Source organism: Corvus kubaryi, unplaced genomic scaffold, assembly GCF_017639235.1.
Source record: "Corvus kubaryi isolate FWS band 111438036 unplaced genomic scaffold, C.kubaryi_AGA036_p1.0 136, whole genome shotgun sequence".
Taxonomy (NCBI): Eukaryota; Metazoa; Chordata; class Aves; order Passeriformes; family Corvidae; genus Corvus; species Corvus kubaryi.
The window spans coordinates 6426058-6446093 of NW_024580670.1; the positions used below are offsets into that span (position 1 = coordinate 6426058).

At 41.3% G+C, this 20036-nt stretch overlaps 1 long non-coding RNA gene across 11 annotated transcripts in view; it reads left to right on the forward strand.

The window, feature by feature from the left end:
* The window catches only part of LOC121658199, a 52931-nt gene extending 32895 nt beyond the window's left edge, over nt 1-20036 (forward strand). For 3 of the 11 annotated variants that reach the window (XR_006013877.1, XR_006013874.1, XR_006013881.1), the window contains 9 exons: nt 3719-3796; nt 6705-6810; nt 6938-7033; nt 9892-11577; nt 12303-12378; nt 15866-16008; nt 17001-17210; nt 18533-18646; nt 19908-20036. This is a non-coding gene — a long non-coding RNA (uncharacterized LOC121658199). The other 8 variants (XR_006013883.1, XR_006013885.1, XR_006013876.1 and 5 more) reach the window with 8 other exon arrangements.

Below are 20036 nucleotides of genomic sequence, written 5' to 3' on the forward strand. Positions count from 1 at the left end.
AGGGAGGTTCCCGTCTCCCTTGGCAGACACCTGTCTTTCAAACCAAGACAGATACTTTGTACCAAATTGAGAGTGCCATGATGGATATGACTAGCTGAGAAGAGCTACAGACTATGTTTATTCCTGTAAGTAGAGCAGAAAGTCTTTCCTGACTTCTCTAAGTGATTATCTTTACTTCCTAAAGAGTGCAATTTGACTACTTTGACTACAGTATGAGCAGTTTTAAATGTTACTCGGTATGGTGAGTGCTATTTCTTGGAAATTATACAAGCAATCAAAAAAACGGATCTTCACACACTTAGTATTTATAAGGAATATGAGGTGTATCATGACAGCATGACCAATGGTGTCAGGGTCTAATATTGGAACTCCTTACCTCACCAAAACCTCATTTATTCAGTTTTTAGAACAACGATTCAGGTGAAACCATGATAAGCAAAAGATTAAAGCTCTGTCAGATAAAAAGCAGCGCTGTACTATTTCAACTATCCTAGTTTTCAAAAGAGAATGAAATATGCAGTAATTCACACAGACAACATAAATATTGAATAACCATTGCAATGGATTGCACTAATAGATACACAAGATGAGTAAAACCACATTTGATTTAGTACTCTGCTGATGGTGCCAGCAGATTACAAGGACTAACCTGTCTACTGCAATGTTACCCATCAAATAGCTCTAATTCGAATCTTTCCTCTTTTTTCTTCCCCCCTCTCAGAAGAACAGCACAGCCAGGATAAATAACAGCCTTCACATTGTTTTGTTTCTCTGGAGACTGATCCTGATCTTACTGATCCAATTTCATGCACATGAATATTCCTGTTGATTAGGGTAGGAAAGTTTTTCACATCCACAAATCATCGGAATTTGGAGCCATAATGTGTCAAATTAATTCCTGACCTCACTTAGCTACCTGTGCATTCACTTGGCCTGACACCACATGACAGAATTTGGGCATAAATTTGGTGTGAGAACTCTTGAAGCGCAAATAGGAGCCAGGCTCCCACTGATGATCTCTTGAGATCAGGCCCTATTTACACCCTCTCTCCTCCTGTCTTGTAGGGATGAGCATTTTGAGGGTGGAGGTTAACAGGCATTCCTAACTATGCATGGTATCCTACTCCTTAATGCTGACACTAATGGGCTGTTTCCTAGGAAATAGCTCAAAATAAAATAAATTATTTGAGAGATATTCATAGTAAAAGATTCCACAGAGATCATCTTTACATAAAACTCCTGTAAAACTAATTAGCTGGCTATAGATCAGGGCTCCAGGATGTGGCAGATATGATCTATTTCCCTCTTCACTGTGTGGCAAAACCTGTGTGTCCAACCCCCAAACCCCTTTCTCCTGTGTCATGCTGCCAGTTGAGTGCTCCAGAGCTCCTGCATTTCTGCCCTTGCTCTTTGAGGCCTCTGGTACCTCCTTGTACCCTTACAGTAACATCTCCCACAGTCTAAGGATAAGTGTGAGTGATGTTAACTGGAAGATTTCTCTTTCTGTCATCATGGATCCAGGGTGGTGCAGTGTTCAAGGCCCAAAGCCTTGAGGCTACAGTTTGTTATCCCCCCATTGTGCGCTTCAGAAGTGATAAACATTCTGCTTTGATTAGCTTTCCTCCACCTCCAGTGGCTTTTCAGATTGCATCTACTGGAAGAATTGCCCATGAGCTGGCATTAGTGGTGTGCCTCTAGGAAATACATTACCCAAATTAAAGCGTTCTAATTCAGAAATCTTTCCCACCTTTTTGTTGCCCTCGTTAGGGAAAAATGCTCCACTTTAACCTCCAGCTGATTACCTACCAGTTCTGATGCTGTGCTCTGAATTAATGTGCTCCAAAAGCCAACAGAGATGACTTGTGTTTGGGCATGTCACGGGAAAACAGGGAGATGAAAAGCCTTCAGAAAACTTTGACAAACAACTTGGAGTGTTTGACCAGCTATGCACAGCTGCTGCTGAACGGAGAATGCAAGTAACATGCCAAACAGAGACAAAAGGGCATCAGCAGGGAAGGCAGTTTTGGTATCTGCGCTGGACATTTTACTCTCGGGAAAGGAGAGGAAATATGCTGAATTACCTGTAGGAGGTGTGCCTGCTTTTGCTAATAGATGTACATGGTTAATTAATTCCTAACCAACAGATCCTGTACCAATGTATGCTGGAATTCTCTCTGAGGTCAGTGGAGATACATCAATGCACAGCACCTTAATTTGATTGATTGCATGCCGCCCATCTAAACATGCCTTAAAGACTTGTTTGCAGAGCCACAATCTCTCTGCCCCCTCCAATTCCCTATTTGAGGTGATAATGTCTCCTCATAAATCCTGGATTCGATAGCACCAGCATGACCCATCACTTCGTTACACCAGAGCTGTGCAGTGCACTGAGGAGGAGTTTATCTGGAAAGAATGGATCTGGTCCAGGAACAAATAAAGGAGTGAGGAATCTGATTATTTCTGGGCCAATTCTGTATGAGTTACAGCTTCTCAATTTTCCTGATGTCAGCTAGTTTTACTTGTTTATTTTTCCTTCCCCACACAGGAGGTGAAATATATAGCTAGCACAGACATCTCGATGAGCTGCTGTTTTCAGGAAAGCCAACCTTAAATTCGGATCAGGTTAGGATGGAATGTACCATATTCCGTGTCATTTGAGCATTGGCTGTTCCAGTGCATGCCTGGCATGTTCCAAAATCGGGGATCACCTCACTATCAGGATCAGGAGTGTGGTGGTTCCTCAGACACCCCGTCTGCCTTATCCAGTGCTGTCTGGGAGGAGCAACCTAATTTCCTCATCTTTGTGCAAATGAGGAATCCTTGTACAGAGACAATTTCTTGATGACTAGATACAGTGGACACAGTATAGCATCTTTCACTGTAAGCATGAAGGGATTAAAGGAAAATGATATGTCAGGCTCTAGGCTGCTCTGCACTGCTTCAGACATGAGTGGTAGGGGGAAAGAACTATTTCTTCTGATTTATTCAGTATTTCAAATGTTTCTTTATGATTACTTCCTAGTGATTTCAGAGATAGCTGTTCTGTCTTGGGTTTGCACTAGCTTGTTTAGTCTGATGCTATATATCATTTGTTTATTTCTTCCAAGGCACTACTTTTTCCATGTATTTACTTAATTGTTTATATTTGCTTAATGCACATCTTTCAGCAAGACATTCAGACTTCCTTCAATGATTGCTGGAATTTCTTATGTGTTCCAAAGCATAAAAACTACAGCTGTGTGTTGAGCCTCCTCTTGCAAAATTCTTCTGTGATTCTCTTGTGCAAGTTTTGCAGAGTTGATGGGCTTAGCAGACGTAACTCTTGCAGGTGCTCACTGAGGTTTTAAAGTATTTAATTGTTCTTGATTGTATAGTGTAGCTCTCCAAATACAGGACTGAGGTATTTACTGATCCCTTTTTTCTATTCTGCACATTTGAGTTATCAAATCCAGGTAGGCTGGCACTTGCACAGAGGAATTGTGAACTATGGTGGTTTTCAGCAGAAAAGGAGACGTTGCTAAGGGGAACTTGTGGCTGTACGTCCTTAACTGCAGCACAGTGACAGCACTTCAGTTACTGCTTTTGGCACCTCTTTTTAGCTATGCCTGCTCTGAAGTTTAGAGTAAGCAAAAAATTCTTACTCCACAGAAACACTTTTACCCTTTTGTAAAATTTTTGTTTACTTATCAAATTTTCATTTGAATGTTTTTACACTCAGGTTTTCTTTTGATTGGGAAATATTTCTGCAAGGCCTTATGGAAAAGTCAGCTGGGTGTTTTGACCTGCTCCCTCCCAGGTGAGCGCCTGCCCATTCCCAGTGTTCCCGCACCTTTTGGGTGCACATGTTCCTGTGCTGCATGCTCAGAACTGGTGAAAAGCTAACTTGCTTGCTTATTTAATTTAGTTTCAAATTCTTACCATACTGGGGAATTCATTCTTTTCTAGGAGCTAAAGACCAACACAGAATTCTTCCTGGTATGGGTTAACACCAGTAACCAAGTAGCAGGTGGCATCTTCAGAAATTAAAACAAATGTCTCTTATTTCAGAAAATTGATTGAAAACAAATATAGGGCTACATGTTCTGGGGGCTGACTAAAGTATGAAGGACTTAATGTAAGCACCACATATTTTTGGTCCACAGAACACAACTTCCTAGTGCCAAATAGTGAGAATAGTCTGGGGAAAAATTATGACCCAGCTCCAAAGCACATTGTGAGTGCTATGGTGCTGCTGCCCAGAAGCAGAAGTGTGTACACCCCAGTCCTGCCCTCCTGCCAGCCAGCCTGAGCAGTCAGTGTTGCTGCCCTGCCCTGCTGCTGCCAATGGGGATGGGATTCGTAGAATGATTAAGGTTGGAAAAGACTTTCAAGAAAAAAAAAGTATCCAACCTTTAGATTGAGTCCACTGAAACAAGTCATTGCCCTAAGAAACTGTGCTGTAAACTTGCATCAAGTATTCGAGTGGGACAGCTGTCTTACCCAGCAGCCATATGAACTTAGTTAACTAATTTCTAATCAGGTAGAGGTTTAGATAGAATTGAGAATAAGTATTTGGATTAAGAAACAACTCTTTGATTTTAGGACTGTGCCTTTTCTGTCATGTTGTGTGAGAATTATAGTGTGGGGAGAGGAGAGCTTATTGCCCAGAGTTTTCCTTGTGGGGAAGAACCTCTATCCAGGTGCAAATGGTAAAAATCATACTTTGTCAGTTGAGGGCAGGAGAAAAATCCTCTAAAAAAAAATCTACAGTGTTTTTGTCATGTTTCCTTTTAAAATAGATGGCAATTAGTCCATTCACATTCTTGTCATTTTGTCTGTGGTTCCTTAGTGCCAAGAAATCCGTGTGTGTTTTTACAACACACATTCATTCATCTTTGAATTTTTAAATTAATATTTTTGTCTTCTGAAAATTGAACTTGAAGTCATGCATTCTGGAATGATGACAGCCTAAATTTGTTATGAATGCCTAAAATAAAATTTTATTTTCTTATTAATAACCTCTTTCATAAAAATAACAGCTGAGTATATATTCATTGCCAAAATTCTGAAGAATGTCAAATCACTAAAGGAAATAAATTACTAACTAGACACCTGGAATTGGAGTTTCTTGAGTAATAAACTAGCTTTTGACAGCTGCAGCCTTTTTTTGCAGGTGCAAAAACATTTTCTTCTTTTTATTTTATCTGCTTTACATCACATAATGACTAGAGTATTCCAAGTTGGTAAAACAACTGGTAGTTGAAAGAACAGGAAAATTTGCTTATCCTTTCCCATTTTATGAGTAAAAGGTGGGGGGGTAGGGGGGGAAGATAAGATCAGAGATCAACCAGTTCTGATCTTGAAGAATAAGGAATCAAGGAAAAAATAGTTCAGCTGATTTATTGTTGTCGATATTTGCACTGTTCAGTACATCAGCTGCCTTGAAATGCAAGGAATATTTTGATAATATTTCCTAAAATATGCAGGACACAATGTAGTTCCACTTAAACAATTATGTTCTTCTGGATATTTTTGTTCAGAAGCAGCGTAACACAAAGCACATATTATAAAGTGAATCAGGTGACTAAAAACTAACTCCATGTCCTGTCTTCTCATAAATCAAACGTAAAAATCAAACCCCAAAATAAATGCTTCAGTATATAGTGACATGTGATACTAGTGTATTCTCTTAGTTAACAAAGCCAAATATTAAATATCAGCTCAGAGCTACCTTTCTTTGCAATTAAACATTTTTATTAGTTGTCAGTCTCTGAGAATAACGCTTTGTCATGAATATCTGCTAGAAAGCACAATTCCAATGCAAATTAAATACTTAAATTATGATTTAAATCACAATTAACAAAACTGATTTAAATCAAAGTGATATAAATTGGTTCATCCTGCTTTAAAATTAATTAAACATGTGCTTTGAAAGCATATTCCTATCAGTGCTCTGACTCAGTGGGTTCTCCATATCACTCAAGTTTTAATAAATCAGAGCAAGGGATGGAATTTGTATTTAGTTCAACGATCTCCATCTCTGAATTTAAGGCCACTGAAGAATAGATTAACATTTATAATTGCTAGGTTGATCAATAATGCAAATTAAAAATGGGGATTTCAAAACAAATTAGCCTTTGCAGTACATCAAGTGGAGACAGACAGTGGTATTGTTGAAAAGGTTCCCCTCATCCTTGAAGTCACAAATCTCTGTATTGTCCATGGTGCCTTGCTGCTCTGCAGCCTCTGGAGTCTCAATGTCCAAAAAATAAACTGTGATAACTGAAAGAACAACATGGATTCTTTGAGCTGGCAAATCCCTGCATGAGCTATTGCTGCTTTGTGTCACTCCAGGCAGATTTGTATGTTTTGGGACTAAGATTAGGATGTTTAGACTAGGGCCAAATGGGTTTATAATTAGATATGTACCAGCCCCTGACCTGTTAATTGAGACTTACACCTCCCTCCATCTCCCCTCCACCTGTAATGAGACTGTGTTTTAAAGCGGTCAAGGGAAAATGGGCCTTGTGTACCCACGCATTTTCTGCTTCAGTGTGTCTGTTGTGTGCTCTGCTGAGAGCCTTTCTGTCCCTCTTTGAGATATCTCATGAATAGAACAGGACACTGTGTCACTATGATCTGTGCTGTATTTATTTATAAAATTAAGAGCTTAGGTCCCATCTGGATGTGGTCAGCACCTCTGCATTTGCCATGTTTCTCCTCAGGCAGAAAAGCAGTCATAACTGGAGAAGATGGAGTGGATTTTGATGGCACCATATGGAATCTGAGGAGGTCCAAGACTGTTCCTTCCATTCTAAGACATCTGCAGAGGTGGGAGATGCAGACCCCTGTGGAGTGTTGTGTGGGGAAAGAGTGGGGCAATCTAAGGACAACCATGGATGGAATGGAAAGAGTGATCACCTATGAGAGCAAACAGCTTTGGTCTCTCCTCCTGCAGGTACATCAGCTCCTGGGAAGTTCTTGCCAATCAATGCAGCTGATGCAGGAACTCCAAGCTTTCTGTGTGGTGGTGTCCCAAGGAGCAGAAGACAAAGTAACCACACTTTGGGTGTAGGCATGTATGATGTGTTTCTGACATGGCTCATAGGCTCCCAGAAAATTGCTGTTTTCACATCTGCAGTGCTTTGCCCAAAATTTAGCAACCGTTCATACTTTCAGTGCACATCACAGAATATGCTGATTTGGAAGGAATACACAAGGATGATTGAGTCCAACTCTTAGCCCTGCACAGGACACCTCAAGAGACACACCAGAGTGCTCTCAGAGTGCCTGAGAGAATTGTTCAAACGCTTCTTGAACTCTGCCAGACTTGGGGCTATGATCACTTCCCTGAGGAGCTACCACTGAAGTGAATGCAGAAGAAATATTCCCTTTTTCTCATTATCTGTGTGCTTCCACAGTCCTTACCAAAACTGAGCCATTAGAAACTAATGCAGAGCACATGACCCATTCGTCTGACCCTGTGGAAAATATTAGATTATGCAGATGTTTATGCACATCCTTTGTGTAATGGTAGACCTATTGTGTAACTTGCCTTTTTTTTCTATGAGCAAACTTACACCAGGGGAAGCTGGTAGTACTATCTTCTGATCACAGAGTTCCAGAAGGATATAAATAGGGAATGAAGAATGAACAGTGGTATTAAAAGCTTCCTCTGAACGGACTTTTTTTTTTTTTGCTAAGCATATAAATAGAAATGAAACCTAAACAACCTAAACTAAACAGACCAGAATAAACACAAAACTGTGGCAGGTATTGTCATCACTGCTCACATGAGAGAATGGTTTTTTGGTTAATGAGAAAGCAAAGCCAGGAAGGAACCTTAAAGATGTCCAAGTCCGAGCAGTGGAAATGCAGACTGTTTTTCTAGGAGGTAGAGCACAGATGAGCAGCCTAAGCTCTGATCTGGTGGCACAGGGTGCCAATGCCTCTAGGTAGGGCTTTGTGGTGCACACACGTGCACAGCATCAGGCATGGGAGGTGGGGACAGATCTCTCCTTCCTGCCAGGGCCACACCAGCCTCTTCCAGCTGAGATGCTCCTGGCTTCTGTCATCAAGAGGGTGGCAAAATGTGGGTGGTAGGTGAAGAAATGCTGATGAGGAGAATATTGATGAGGCTACTGAATAGTCAGCCAAATACCTGGAATATTTTTCAAAACTTTTGGCAGACAGACAGGATTGCAGTCTGGAAGAAAAAGACCTATGTGTCTTGTTCAGTAGATGTTTCCAGCTGCTGGTAATGGTACTGGCAATAGGAGTTAATAACTGGAAAGTTACTGCTTTTTAATGCATGTGCGACTGCCATAGACGTTCAGTTAAACATGCCCTGCTTTGCATGTCTCATTTTTTGTCATCTAAATAAATTGCATGTTGTTGAACAATGTCTCCCTTTCCCAACACTATATTATTTGCTAAACAATTTGCTCCTTTTTTTGTTGTTTTTTTTTTCTTCTAAGAAGAATGAAGTATTGCACATGGCCTTTTTCCAGAATCAAAGTTCTTTAGTATGGTTAGCCTTTCTTGTCTATCTTATTATGGACATTTATACAGATGTACTGGCAAGACCAAATTTACTGCAATATTTATTGGGCTGAATTTGAGGTTATTTATAATGTGGTTAGATGGCTATTTATTAGACATGTCACAGTAGCTATTTAACACTTCTATAGCTGTCTAGCTGGAATTAGGACATAAACCAGAATTTATTGTATATTATCCAGAAAATGTTACAGGAAGAATAAATTCTAAGAAAGACCCAACTGTCAGAGTAATGAAGGGACCAGAAAGAAGAAAGTAGTTTTAAACAGCAATTCTCAGCCAAACTGAAGGAGGGAAATATTTAGGATACGAGGAAGTCCAGGTGCAGATTTTAGGTTCTCTAAAGTGCACCAGCACTCTGCCTAACAGCTGACCTTTCCCTCATGAAATGGACATTTTTCATTTAGAAAAGGAAATGAGAGTCATCTTCTTTGATTTGTTTTTTGCTGATTAAGTAGAGTTAAAAAGTTCTATGGGACCATTTTCTCAAGGAAACTCCATAAAAATCAAGCATTTCACAGGCAAGTGTTACTTTGATGTTTTTAACGTGTTGTGTTAAGGTGGTATTGACTAGTGTATTTTACTGTGATCGATTAAAATTATTTTTTTTCCATATTAGTGTTTTTTAACTCTGCATTTCACTGTTGTGAAAGCTTTTTGCAGCATCAGGACAAAAAGCTTTATTTTCTATTAACATCTATTGGGTTTGGATCTTTTTCTTATTTAAAACAGAAAATGAATACATGTATTGGATGTTTCATGAAAAAATGTGGATGAGAATTCCCTCCAAGGAAGAGACTTTAAGTGCAAAAAAAATTCAAAAGTAGTTATGAATTTCCTTTAAAAACAGTTTCCTGTAGCCTTTAGAAAATGCAGATTCTTTAGGAAAATAAGTCCCCTGTTTTCATATACATAAACAGACCCTCTTAAAATACTTCAGCAAAAGAAGTCAGTCTTTCTGTTTAACAAATAAACCCATTTCTGTGGGAGGATGTGGAGGAGAGAGGAAATGAGGCCATGGAAGGGTTTGCAGGTGTGAGGGTGAAGCTGGGCAGCCATTGCTTCCCACTGCTTGTGAAGGTGCAGTGGAGGCAGGATGGGGTGAAGGGAGCTGTCCTCCTTTTCCTCACACCTCCTTTTGGCACTTTCTTGGGGCAAAAGAGTGTTTGTGGACAGTGCCACTGTAGTGCAGAAGCAGCAGATCCCATCCCAGCCTTTGCTTTTCCAGCCTAATTCAAGTTGTCCACCCCAAGTCCCATGGGAATACCCTCCCTGCATATGCATAATTATCTCATCACAGGATGGCAGCTGTTGTGGAGCAATAAATACATATTTATCCCTTGATTTTTGCAGGTGAAGGAACTCAAATACTCCAGCCTTCAGATACTACAGCCTTGAATGGCACAGGATGAGACGTTGAGCAACACAGAGGCAGGAGATCATGGGGGGAAACTCTTCATCCAGATTGCACCTGCATTGAGATAAGTTTTAATGATGATTTTTAGAGTGTTGCTGCCAGCTAAGCTCAAGCTAATGCTAGTGAGAAACTACAGTAGGTAATTCAAGGAGATGACATTTTCTTAAATTCATTAGCTGCCCATTGAGGGTTGAAGAGAACATAACTAAAAATAATTACTTATGAATTATGAAGTTCAAATAGAATGTGTTACTTTGCTCACACAAAACTTTAAGGGAGACAAATCAGAGGAGTTTATTAGCCTATTCTACTTTTTCAACAAACCTTACAAGAAAGGGAAAACATAAAAATATAAAGGAGTTGAAGATTCATGTTTCCATAATAGCTGTATCTGCACTATCCTACCTGTGGAATTTATTCTCTCTGGGTGGTGATGCTGTTGAATAATTTTTATTTCTCAGCCATCTTTGTTTTTTTCGCCTGTAAACAGCTCTTTTGTGTATGTCTATTAACATGCAATCTCTCCTAGCTAGAACTTTCTTCAGCTGCCTTACACCTGAGCTAGGGGTATTGCAGGGAGCAAAGGGCAGCATGCAAAACTGATCATAAATACACTCACAACAATTCATTTTTATTTGAGCTCATTCATGCTAATTGTTCTCTTGAGGCTTGAACTGGAGCACAGAGAAATCCAAAGGGGACTCACTGGGCTGTGGGTCAGGTTTTCAGGTCACCAGTACATGGCAAGTGGTGAATAATGAGCACTGCACAGTGCCAGCTCCTTAGGCCCGACCCTGAGGATGGAGGTAAGAATTCAGCCACTGATCTCATCAAGTGCAGTCTCAGGGCTGGAGGAGAGCACAGCCACACACTCCTGCAGCAAAAGGTAGTCACAGACCTTAATGATCAGCAGGCTGGTGTGTGCAAGTAATGTAGTTGACCATGCCCTGATTAACTAGTGCAAACTGTGCCCCTGAATGTTTTCTCTATGGAATTAGTTCTTTTGTTGATGGCAATGCTCCAAGAAGTTATTAGAGTCGCTGCTGGGACTTGATATGGTTACAGATATATTTCCATGTTCAATTATGAGTACCATGATGACTGATTTGTCCCTTCCGCTGGTATAAACAGGTTAGGATTAATACACGTAGTTTGCAAACCAAACTACATATATTAAAAACTATTTAGGGTGGATTTTTTTCTTCTCCTTTTTTTTTTTTTTTGGTTTGGTTTGGTTTTTTGGTGTGTTGTTGGTTGCTTGGTTGGTTTTGGGATTTTTTGGGGGTTTTTTGGTTTTGTTGTTGTTGTGGTCTTTTCCTAAACAGAATCCTTTAAGCCAGTTTTAAAAGTTTGTTCTTGCAGACAGAAATGTTCTTTCCTTTAGTCTAGATTAGGCATTTGGATGGGAAATGGAATGTGGAGGTCCTGGGCCAACTTTCTGTGCAACCACATGTGAACCACTTCATGCTGTGGCTCCTTGTTTTCCTATCAAACTTTACCCTACTTTGCTTAATTTAAAGCCTGTGGGAGGTGGTTGTCGTCTTTTTGTCTTTTTTAGGGACACCAGCATGTATGATCCAAGACTAAGGATTCTGGACATCACCACAGTAATCATGATAAAGGTCTGAGAGCCTCTTGGTCAATTCCAGAACTCCCACCTCTTTACACAGTGTTAGAAACAGGTCCTTGGTGAACTGCCAGCTTTTAGCATTTGTCATCTCTGTCTCCATGGGTGCCCCTTCCTGGTGTCCTATCGCTATCTCGAGCTCTGCAGCTTCTGGTCCGGAGCGCAAGGTGTTGCAATCTCTGAAAAGTATCTCCAAAGCGAAGCTGCTCAGCAGGACCAGCCACAAACTCACACACGTGTGCACACACACACACACGGATAGCTTCAGTAATATGGGTCCACGGCAAAGAGGCAGGAAGGGTCTTTGCACAGATTTCCACAAGAGCAATTCATTGCTTCCACCCTGTAAAGGGCTCTGGAAGCAAAGACAGAAAACAATGCAGGGTCTAGGTTTAAGTATGGGGGTGGGGCTGAGGGCATGAGGGCGGTGCAAAGGCGGGACAAGGGAATGGGGAACAATGGGGAAGCTCTGGGGGAGTGGTGAGGGGCAAAGGCCAATGGGGAGAACAGGGAGGGGAAAACCTGCTAAAGTCTGAACCATATTAGGTAGCAAGGGGGTGGGGCAGCCACGAGCCAACCAAGGGAGCAGAACTGGGGTATATTAACATAGCAGGGCAAAGTATTCTGGGGGAAGCTTTTCTGGTCACCCTAGCCTAGGGAGGATTCTCTGGTACCAGGGACTGTGTCACCAGCAGACTTCCTATGTGTTTTGTACTGTAGGCACATCAGTCTCCAGGATGTCCTGTTGCTTTCTATACATTGAGTTCTACTGTTGTCACAAAGCATTTGGAAACAGGTGTGTAATTATTAAGTGTAAGGCAGATAACTGCATGGCAGAATAAAGGAGTGTTCAAACCTGGAAACAAAAGTGTTAAAATAAAATTAATTTCTCTTTCTCACTTTCCAAAGATGCCAGCCTTTCTATACAAACTCCTCTGTCATTAATCTAATAAAGCTCTACTTTTTTCATAATTTGCTACTCTCTTCAATAAGCCATTCTGATATTTGTGCAGGGCAGGTATATAAATCATTGTTGCCCTTCTCTGCTTTTTTTACTTATCTGGTTCTTTTAAGGTCACTAACCTACCTTACAACTTTCATCTGGTTTAAATATTCAGCTATTGCCTTTTACACCTCTCTTCCTTGTTCATGTCTACTTGGATATCTGCAGCTGTATCTTTTCAAGTAGCTATTGATCCATGTCTCCTTGCTAAAGGTTGCTAACTTCATCAGCAGTAATGATACAAATTACATCTGTTAGGGTTCACTCACACTTCTCTTTTAGAAGGAGAGACTTCTCCCTTTGTTGTTATTGGCCATATTTTCTGTCTAGGATATCTAAAACTCAGTGAGAAAAATTATATGCAAAAACATCCTTATATCCTGTAAAACATCCTTATTCTGACACATGTAGGCTTTCACTGCCCAGGTCAGGCAGAGAAGCTAATCAATCCCTACTGACCTCCAAAAGCCTGAAATATAGCTGAGTAAGGCCCCAGTCCAGCAATGCACTTAAGGATATGCTTGTGTAAACATAGGATCAGTCCCATTTTCAGTGCAATTTGCTGAGAAGTGCATTTCAGAGCAGAGCATCTCCAGGGGTGCTCCTTCTTGCAAGGGCTGTGCATGATGAGGCTGTACCAGTTGCAAACACAAGCACACTCCAAGGTATCTGGTAATCTTGCACAGGGCAAAGTAACTCTCTTTGTCTTGTTGTGGGGAGGCTGCTGAGGTGCCACTGCTTTGGAATCATAGTGTGCATTTGTGAGTGTGAACCTTTGTCATCTGCAGAGTTGATGATCTCTTAGGAGCTTGAGTTTCTTTTGCTGACTCTTTAAGAGAAAATTAAATTATTTAGGATTGGGCAGAATAACTGGGTGCTGCAGGACCTGATAGCTATGCCTGCTGTGTACTGAGAGACCATCCTGTCTTCTGGCTTCATCAGTTCCTTGACCCAATTGTGTTGCTGCCATGAGATTGCCAACTTGTACCCAAAAAACACAGGAGGAATGGAGTTTTATCATTGTCATCTGCCAAGGATTGAGTCTGGAATAGTTACCACCATGGTATAGAAGAAAACAGGGCTAGAAGGGACCTGAGGAGTTGACCTCATCCATCCCCACACAAACCACTCCTGATCCATTTGTCTGAAGTATTTTTTTAACCCTGTCAGCTGTGAAGATCCCCCAGGCAATCCCCTCCAGTGCCCAATGACCCTTGCAGCAGGGAAGTTATTCTAGTGCTGAACTCAGGTCTCCCTTGCTGAATTTAAACCCATTACTTTTTTTGTGCTTTCCCTGTAGATGTGGATAACAATCTATTGCCTTCATCTTTGCATAAGCCATTTATATAATTGAAGACTGTTATCCTGTCTCCTCTCTCCTCTGTCTTCCCTGCTCTAGACTAAATAGCCCAAATAGGATGAAAGCTGGAATGGGGTGTCAGGGAGAAGGAGTTAGAGGAGGAGATCAGAGAGGGATTAATCCTGCTTTAAGTCCCTGCAGAAATGGACTTTTCCTTCTGAAGGATGGGGATGTGGAAGGGGGAAACAGGATTCTCAGTGCTGCTGATTCACTAACACAGATCTGTGAAATGTGTATCTGCCACTGCCTCACAGACTAAGGAAGAGGGGCTTGGACTGACCATCTGCTGAGCTGTGACCTAGATATCCATCATCTGTGCTTGGGAAATGAAAGCTTTAATTTCTTACATTGGTGAAGAGCGTATCCAGCTCACATCAGATCCTGTGAGATGTATCTGGTTGAGCTTCTGTGCATCACAATAGCTGTTTCCAGGTGCTGTGTGTCTTACACAATCAGATAACATGATGTAGCACCACCACCATCCAGACTGCCCACCATGAGCCCTGCCAGGGAGCAGGATTCTTCTCCTCTCATGGTAAAATGTTGTTTCTGCTGCCCTCACCTCTGCTCAGTTCTTCCCACCTATGCACAGCATGGGAAGCCACTCACCACACACGCTGCCTACATGTGTTTCAACTGCCTACATGTTTACAACTTGATTGCTGTTCATAAAACCAACACGTGGAACAGGCAAACATGGTCTGATCCAGAATGCCCTGGGGCGTGTTATGTCAATGTCACATACATTAAGAAAGTACAGTGGGCGCTCAGAGTGACTTCTCGTATTCGGAACCCTTTTCCATTATTCACATCTGCTGTCAGAGCTGCAGCCCATATGCAGCCATTGCTGTCACAACCTGGAGGAAACAAAAATACTTCCCAGCCTGGAGACTTCCAAAAGTGCAAGGTAGGGGAAAAAATGTTTCCTTACTGCTTAATGCTCCCAAACAGCTTTCGGTGGCAGTTTTGCCTTCTCCAAGCACTCCAAGAACAGCACGTAAGGTGGAGCTGTTTTCCCTAGACTCCTGGTGATATGGGATCACAGGATTATTTATATCAGAAAAGGGCTGGCCTTGAAGAAAGCAAAATATTAGATGCTGTTTGTGACAGCAAGAAAGTTCATTGCATTTCAAGAGCACTGCAGGCTAGCTCCAGCACTCCCAGTCTCTCTTCCTCCCCCACTGGCTCATCAGCCGGCTGTTAAGATTTTCCAGTTCAGAGTCAAAAAAATCTTGACAAATTGCAATCCAGTTGTTTGGTTGGGGTTTTTTGGGAGGTTTTTTTGCTCTCTCCCCCTCCCTTCCTTCTCAGAGTGACTTTGAAGATTACATTTGTATTTCTGAATTAAAACCACATTTGCCCAATACTGCAGAGGGGGGAAGGCAGGGGCAGAAGAGAGAAGAAAACCTTTTGTTCTCCTCCTCACAGTGACCCCTCACCTGCCAGGGCCAAGCTCCAAAATAATTTCTAACAGCTGAGGTTAGTCAGGGACACCTAATCCCGGAAAGCTGGCTCTGAATTCCAGCACCAGCACACAGTGCTTGAGTTTCATCAACAGCCATTTACATCTAATTCTCCCAAACCTCTGAAGTGTGAGTATATGTACAGGTGTGTGCCTATTTAATCAAAAATACTTTTTTTTTTTCATAAATCTGAGCCCAAATGGCATCAACAGCGGTGACAACACTCATGTTTTTTAAAGCTAAACAAGCTCAGAAACTGTTTTGAGAATGCGCTGGGGTCTTCTGAGTGTACCCTAAACAGCTGTGTCTACAGGATGCCCAAGAATTGTGATTCTCGGCCAAAGGGCAGGCTGAGTCCTCTTTCCCTGATTTCCTGTAATGGAAAAGGAGTGCTCTGTGCAAACAGAACTGAAAGTATCTTGCTGAGTGTGCTGAGACCTGTCCTGTGTGTTTACAGAAGGGGCATAAGGAGCATCCTGGCAGCACAGAGAGAACAGAGAGACACTTCCCAGGATTCAGCTGATGAGAGGATGTGACAGCAACAAGCTCACTCTGAAAGAAATGCGCCTTCCCAGGCATGAACCAGATGGGATGTGTTGGGTAAAATTGCAATTTTTTCTTCTTTGGAGTCAGTCAGAAGGAGTAGTGTGCTATTTTTCTCATGAGAGTTTTAATTTTTTCAAAGATAATCCCCTGGTTTACCCTAAGTGTTGGTGACCCAAGAATAAAACTCCAGTTCTGTTGCATCCCTTCCCAGAAAGGAAATTTCCAGCAACTTTACTCTTTGTGGTGTTTGCTTTAAGACCATTCACTTTTTATTAAGAAAAAAACTTTGGTTTTGTTGTTTAGCCAGTTGAAATGAGTAATGCAAATGTTATTTGCATGGGACAAAGGAAGTGTTTTCTTTGAAATTATCTCATCTTAATACTTGATGACAATGGGACTGCTTGAATGTGTGCAGTGTACAGCATCCATTCCCTCTGTTAGAGCAGATCTTCAGCCAACCTGATATAAACCATCCTATAGGAGAAAACAAGAGTAAGAGGTGTCAAATATTTAAGGCTGACCATCCCATGGATCCAGTTCAGTCTCCACAAGGAAACAATTAGGGTGTCTGAAAAGATGTCCTAAAAATATTGGAAGTTTCTGTGGAAGATTAAACACTACAGAATATTGATAATTAAAAACATAGGCTAGAAATAAAAAATTGTCTAGAGAAAACTCCTCCAAGGAATAGGTATTTTCTGTTGTTCAGTGCAGACACCACTGAGAGCCTGCTAGCATGGAAAGTACTTGCTATTGATGAAAAGTAATAATATAAATCCACAGTATGGCTGAATTTAAATCAGAAAGGGAAAAAATTAATATAAAAGAGTTAAGTATTACAGCACAACTCCCTCAAGAAGCAAAGGAATCTCATATTTGGAAGTTATTGAAATGTAATAATCTTCAAATATTCATGTTTCTGAAAATGTTTCTTAAATGCTGTTTCCAAAATGTTGCGAGAAAACAATTGTGTCCTGAGTTGATTTCAAAACCATGGAAAATAATGTTGTTTCAAATAAACACAGAAGAAAATGTGTTATCAACAGAAATTAAGGGGGAAGAAATCGTCCAGGTCTGTGTGTCAAGGATGGTGAAAAAGAGAGAGAAAAGGCTTCAACGAGAAAGCTGGAAAAACCAGTGTGGAGAGGCAATGTCATTCCCAGCTGACCAACACATCCGTGCAGTTTGTGTGGTTATGATCTATTCCCCCTCAGCTCCAGCCGCCGCTCTCAATGCTGCCTGCTGCCAAGAAGTAGGTCAGAAACCTATTTTTGTCTCTATTCTTCTGTGGCCATGTCTTGGTCCCTGCACCTGTGAGAAGAAGGGAAGGTGTGACTGGCAGCCATGGGCCTGTCCTATGCTGGGCTGAGGAGGGTGCCTGGGGCCCAGCTCCCTCTGTACCCCCTGACAAGGGAGAATAATGATCCCTCCAACAGCAGGGATTGGCCCTGGGGGTGCCCACCTCTCTCTGCTTGCTGGAGAAGGATTTTAAGGGAATTAGAGACAGTCTGTGGTTAAATGCCTAAACTAAACAGGATGAATCTGAGCTAAAGCACATGTAAAGTGCCAGCCCCATCCAGTGACGCTGCACCCAAGCAGTGCAGGAGGTTTTTGTGTTAACTCAGATCTTAGTGGTCTGGGTTAGAGGGGCCTTGCAAACCCTTGTGCTGATGTGGCTGAGGTGGAGATGGAGGGGACTCAGGCAGAAGCAGCAAGCTGGGGATGAAGCAGAAGGAATTGTGTTGTGACAGAACATTTGGTGCTCTGGGGTTAAAAGCTGCCTGCTTCTCCTGCTGTCCCCCAGGGCTAGTGATTTTATCACTTCTGCTCCTAACATCCTTCTTTACTTTCCATATATCAGCTGCCCTTTGCCCCGCTCTCCCCCCCCTCTAAATTTGTCCAGTTGATTAACATAATTCAGTTAAATTTAGTAATCATTTTCAACTTTTACTTCCCTTTGAAGTTAGCTAGAAGACGTGTCAGGAAGCTGCTCTGATTTTCCCACAATATCATCTAGAAATTATAAAAACTACAATAAATTAACCTGAAGATACTATCTCTCCTTATGGAGTTGCCTTATTTGTGTCTCTGTGTCGTAAGTACCAAAATCCTCCTCTTGTTCCTCACTCCTCTCTTGTCAATGCCAGGCAAAGGCTGGAGAGAGTGGTTTTGCCACCCTGCAGTCCAGTGACCTTTGGAGGACAAGTGGTCCATCTCCCTGTGGGAGATTGGGTGTTTTGCCACTGGTCAACAGAATACTGTCCTCAAGTGAATAGTTTTACAAGTGGCAAACACAGTCAAGGCTGCTGCCTCAGGGCCTGGCACAACCCCAAAACTCAAGGGTTTGTCACCACTGAGGTGGTTGCAGGAGATGCCAAGCAGGAGCATTAATTCTAATGTGTCCCTCTCATTACATTTCCTTAAAATATCTGGAGTGTTAAGTCCAATGCTGCACTATTTTATCTGAGGCGATTGTGTTCCCTCTGACATGAAACAAATTGCAAAGCAGTTGCCTCATCATTCTGCCTCTAGCAGATCTTGAGTCCAGCTTTTAAAACCGATTTTTCCCTTTTCACAGTGCATCTGTCAAGATCCCGCTCTGGAACAGAAGATCAAACAGGGGCTGAGGAGAACAAAAGCTGACCCAAACCTTTGACCTAAATTTAACATAAAGCCAAATGAAACCTTAGAGGTTTGTAAATGTTCGTGAAACATTTCCACCTCCTGCTCCCCTCTCCTTTATCTTTGGTTTCTTTATACTTCTACACTTACTATTTCTAATTGAAAGTCTAATGTAAAGCTCCCCTAAATTAACGGAAAGGCTCTCACTGATTTTAGTGCCTTCTTATTCAACCTCCCAAAGAAAGGAAATAATTTCTTTAATGAAAGTGTCTTTAAACTTAAGAGACAATAAAATCTGAAAAGAGATAAGAAAAAGCAGAGATCAAATGCAATTTTCCAGCTAGCAGCACGTCCTTGATCTGAACCACGCCCATAAAATTGCTATGGATATTGTTATTCCAGGAAAACATATCACTGTACAGAAACAGAGAATTGCTGAGACAATGGTGAATTGTTTTAATAAGCTTTAATGTCTCCTATTAAGGAATGGAAAAATTTCTAGTTTTTGCAATCAGGTTGAGCTTTAGAAGCTGACTGCTGGTAATCAGCTGGAATTTGTCACCTGAAATTTCCATTTGTACATGTGAGACTTTCCTTTGTACCAATATTGCAAAAATGAAACACATTAAAGCTTTATTGGGAAAATAACTCTGCTACTCATACAATTTGTAGCCTTCTAGGTGATTCTTTTCAGAAGGAGGTAGTGATTGTTTATGAGGCTTAGTTACACCTGAATTTCCCTAAATGATGCATTAGATGGTCAGAATAAGCATGTTCTTGTCCAAATTATATTCTGTATTAATGGACAAGGGTCTTGAGGAAGGCTGGCTAAACCAGCCCAAACAAAAATTAAGATGTGGCTCATGCTGTAAGGTTGTTACGTTTTCTTTTGGCAGCGACAGGTCCTGATGGATTGGTGTTGCCAGTTCAGAGCTTGGTCTCTGTAGTACAGACCTGCCTTGAGCTCCTGTTTTGCTCATATAAATTGAGTGGTTTATGTGTGCAGACTGGTATAGCTGCATATTTTACTTGTGAATACATGCACAGCTTATCTAGGGAAATGTTCCCCAATATCTGTGTAAGACAGTTTTGGTGTTCACAGAAAAACATGTGCTCCAAAGGTTGCTACTTGGTATTAATGGAGAGCACAGATGTGCAAAGTGGTCCTAGGAAGATGCTGTTAATAACAAGCACTGCTTGTTCATAATTTTCCTATAAACAAGCATTATTTTAATATTATTAATATGCAAATTTTACACAGCATAAGGCTTTTTCATTCTCTCATTTTCTTTTTATCTCCTATTTGTGTTTTTTCCCCTTACTCCTCCTAGATTTTCTGCTTCTGAATTCCTCCAAAGTTCTCCCCAGTGTTAAGGCTGGACTGTGTGGTGTGTGTAAATGTAGTTCCTCGGCAGATCCCAGCCATGCGGCTGGGAAAATAAACATCTCTCTGAAACATC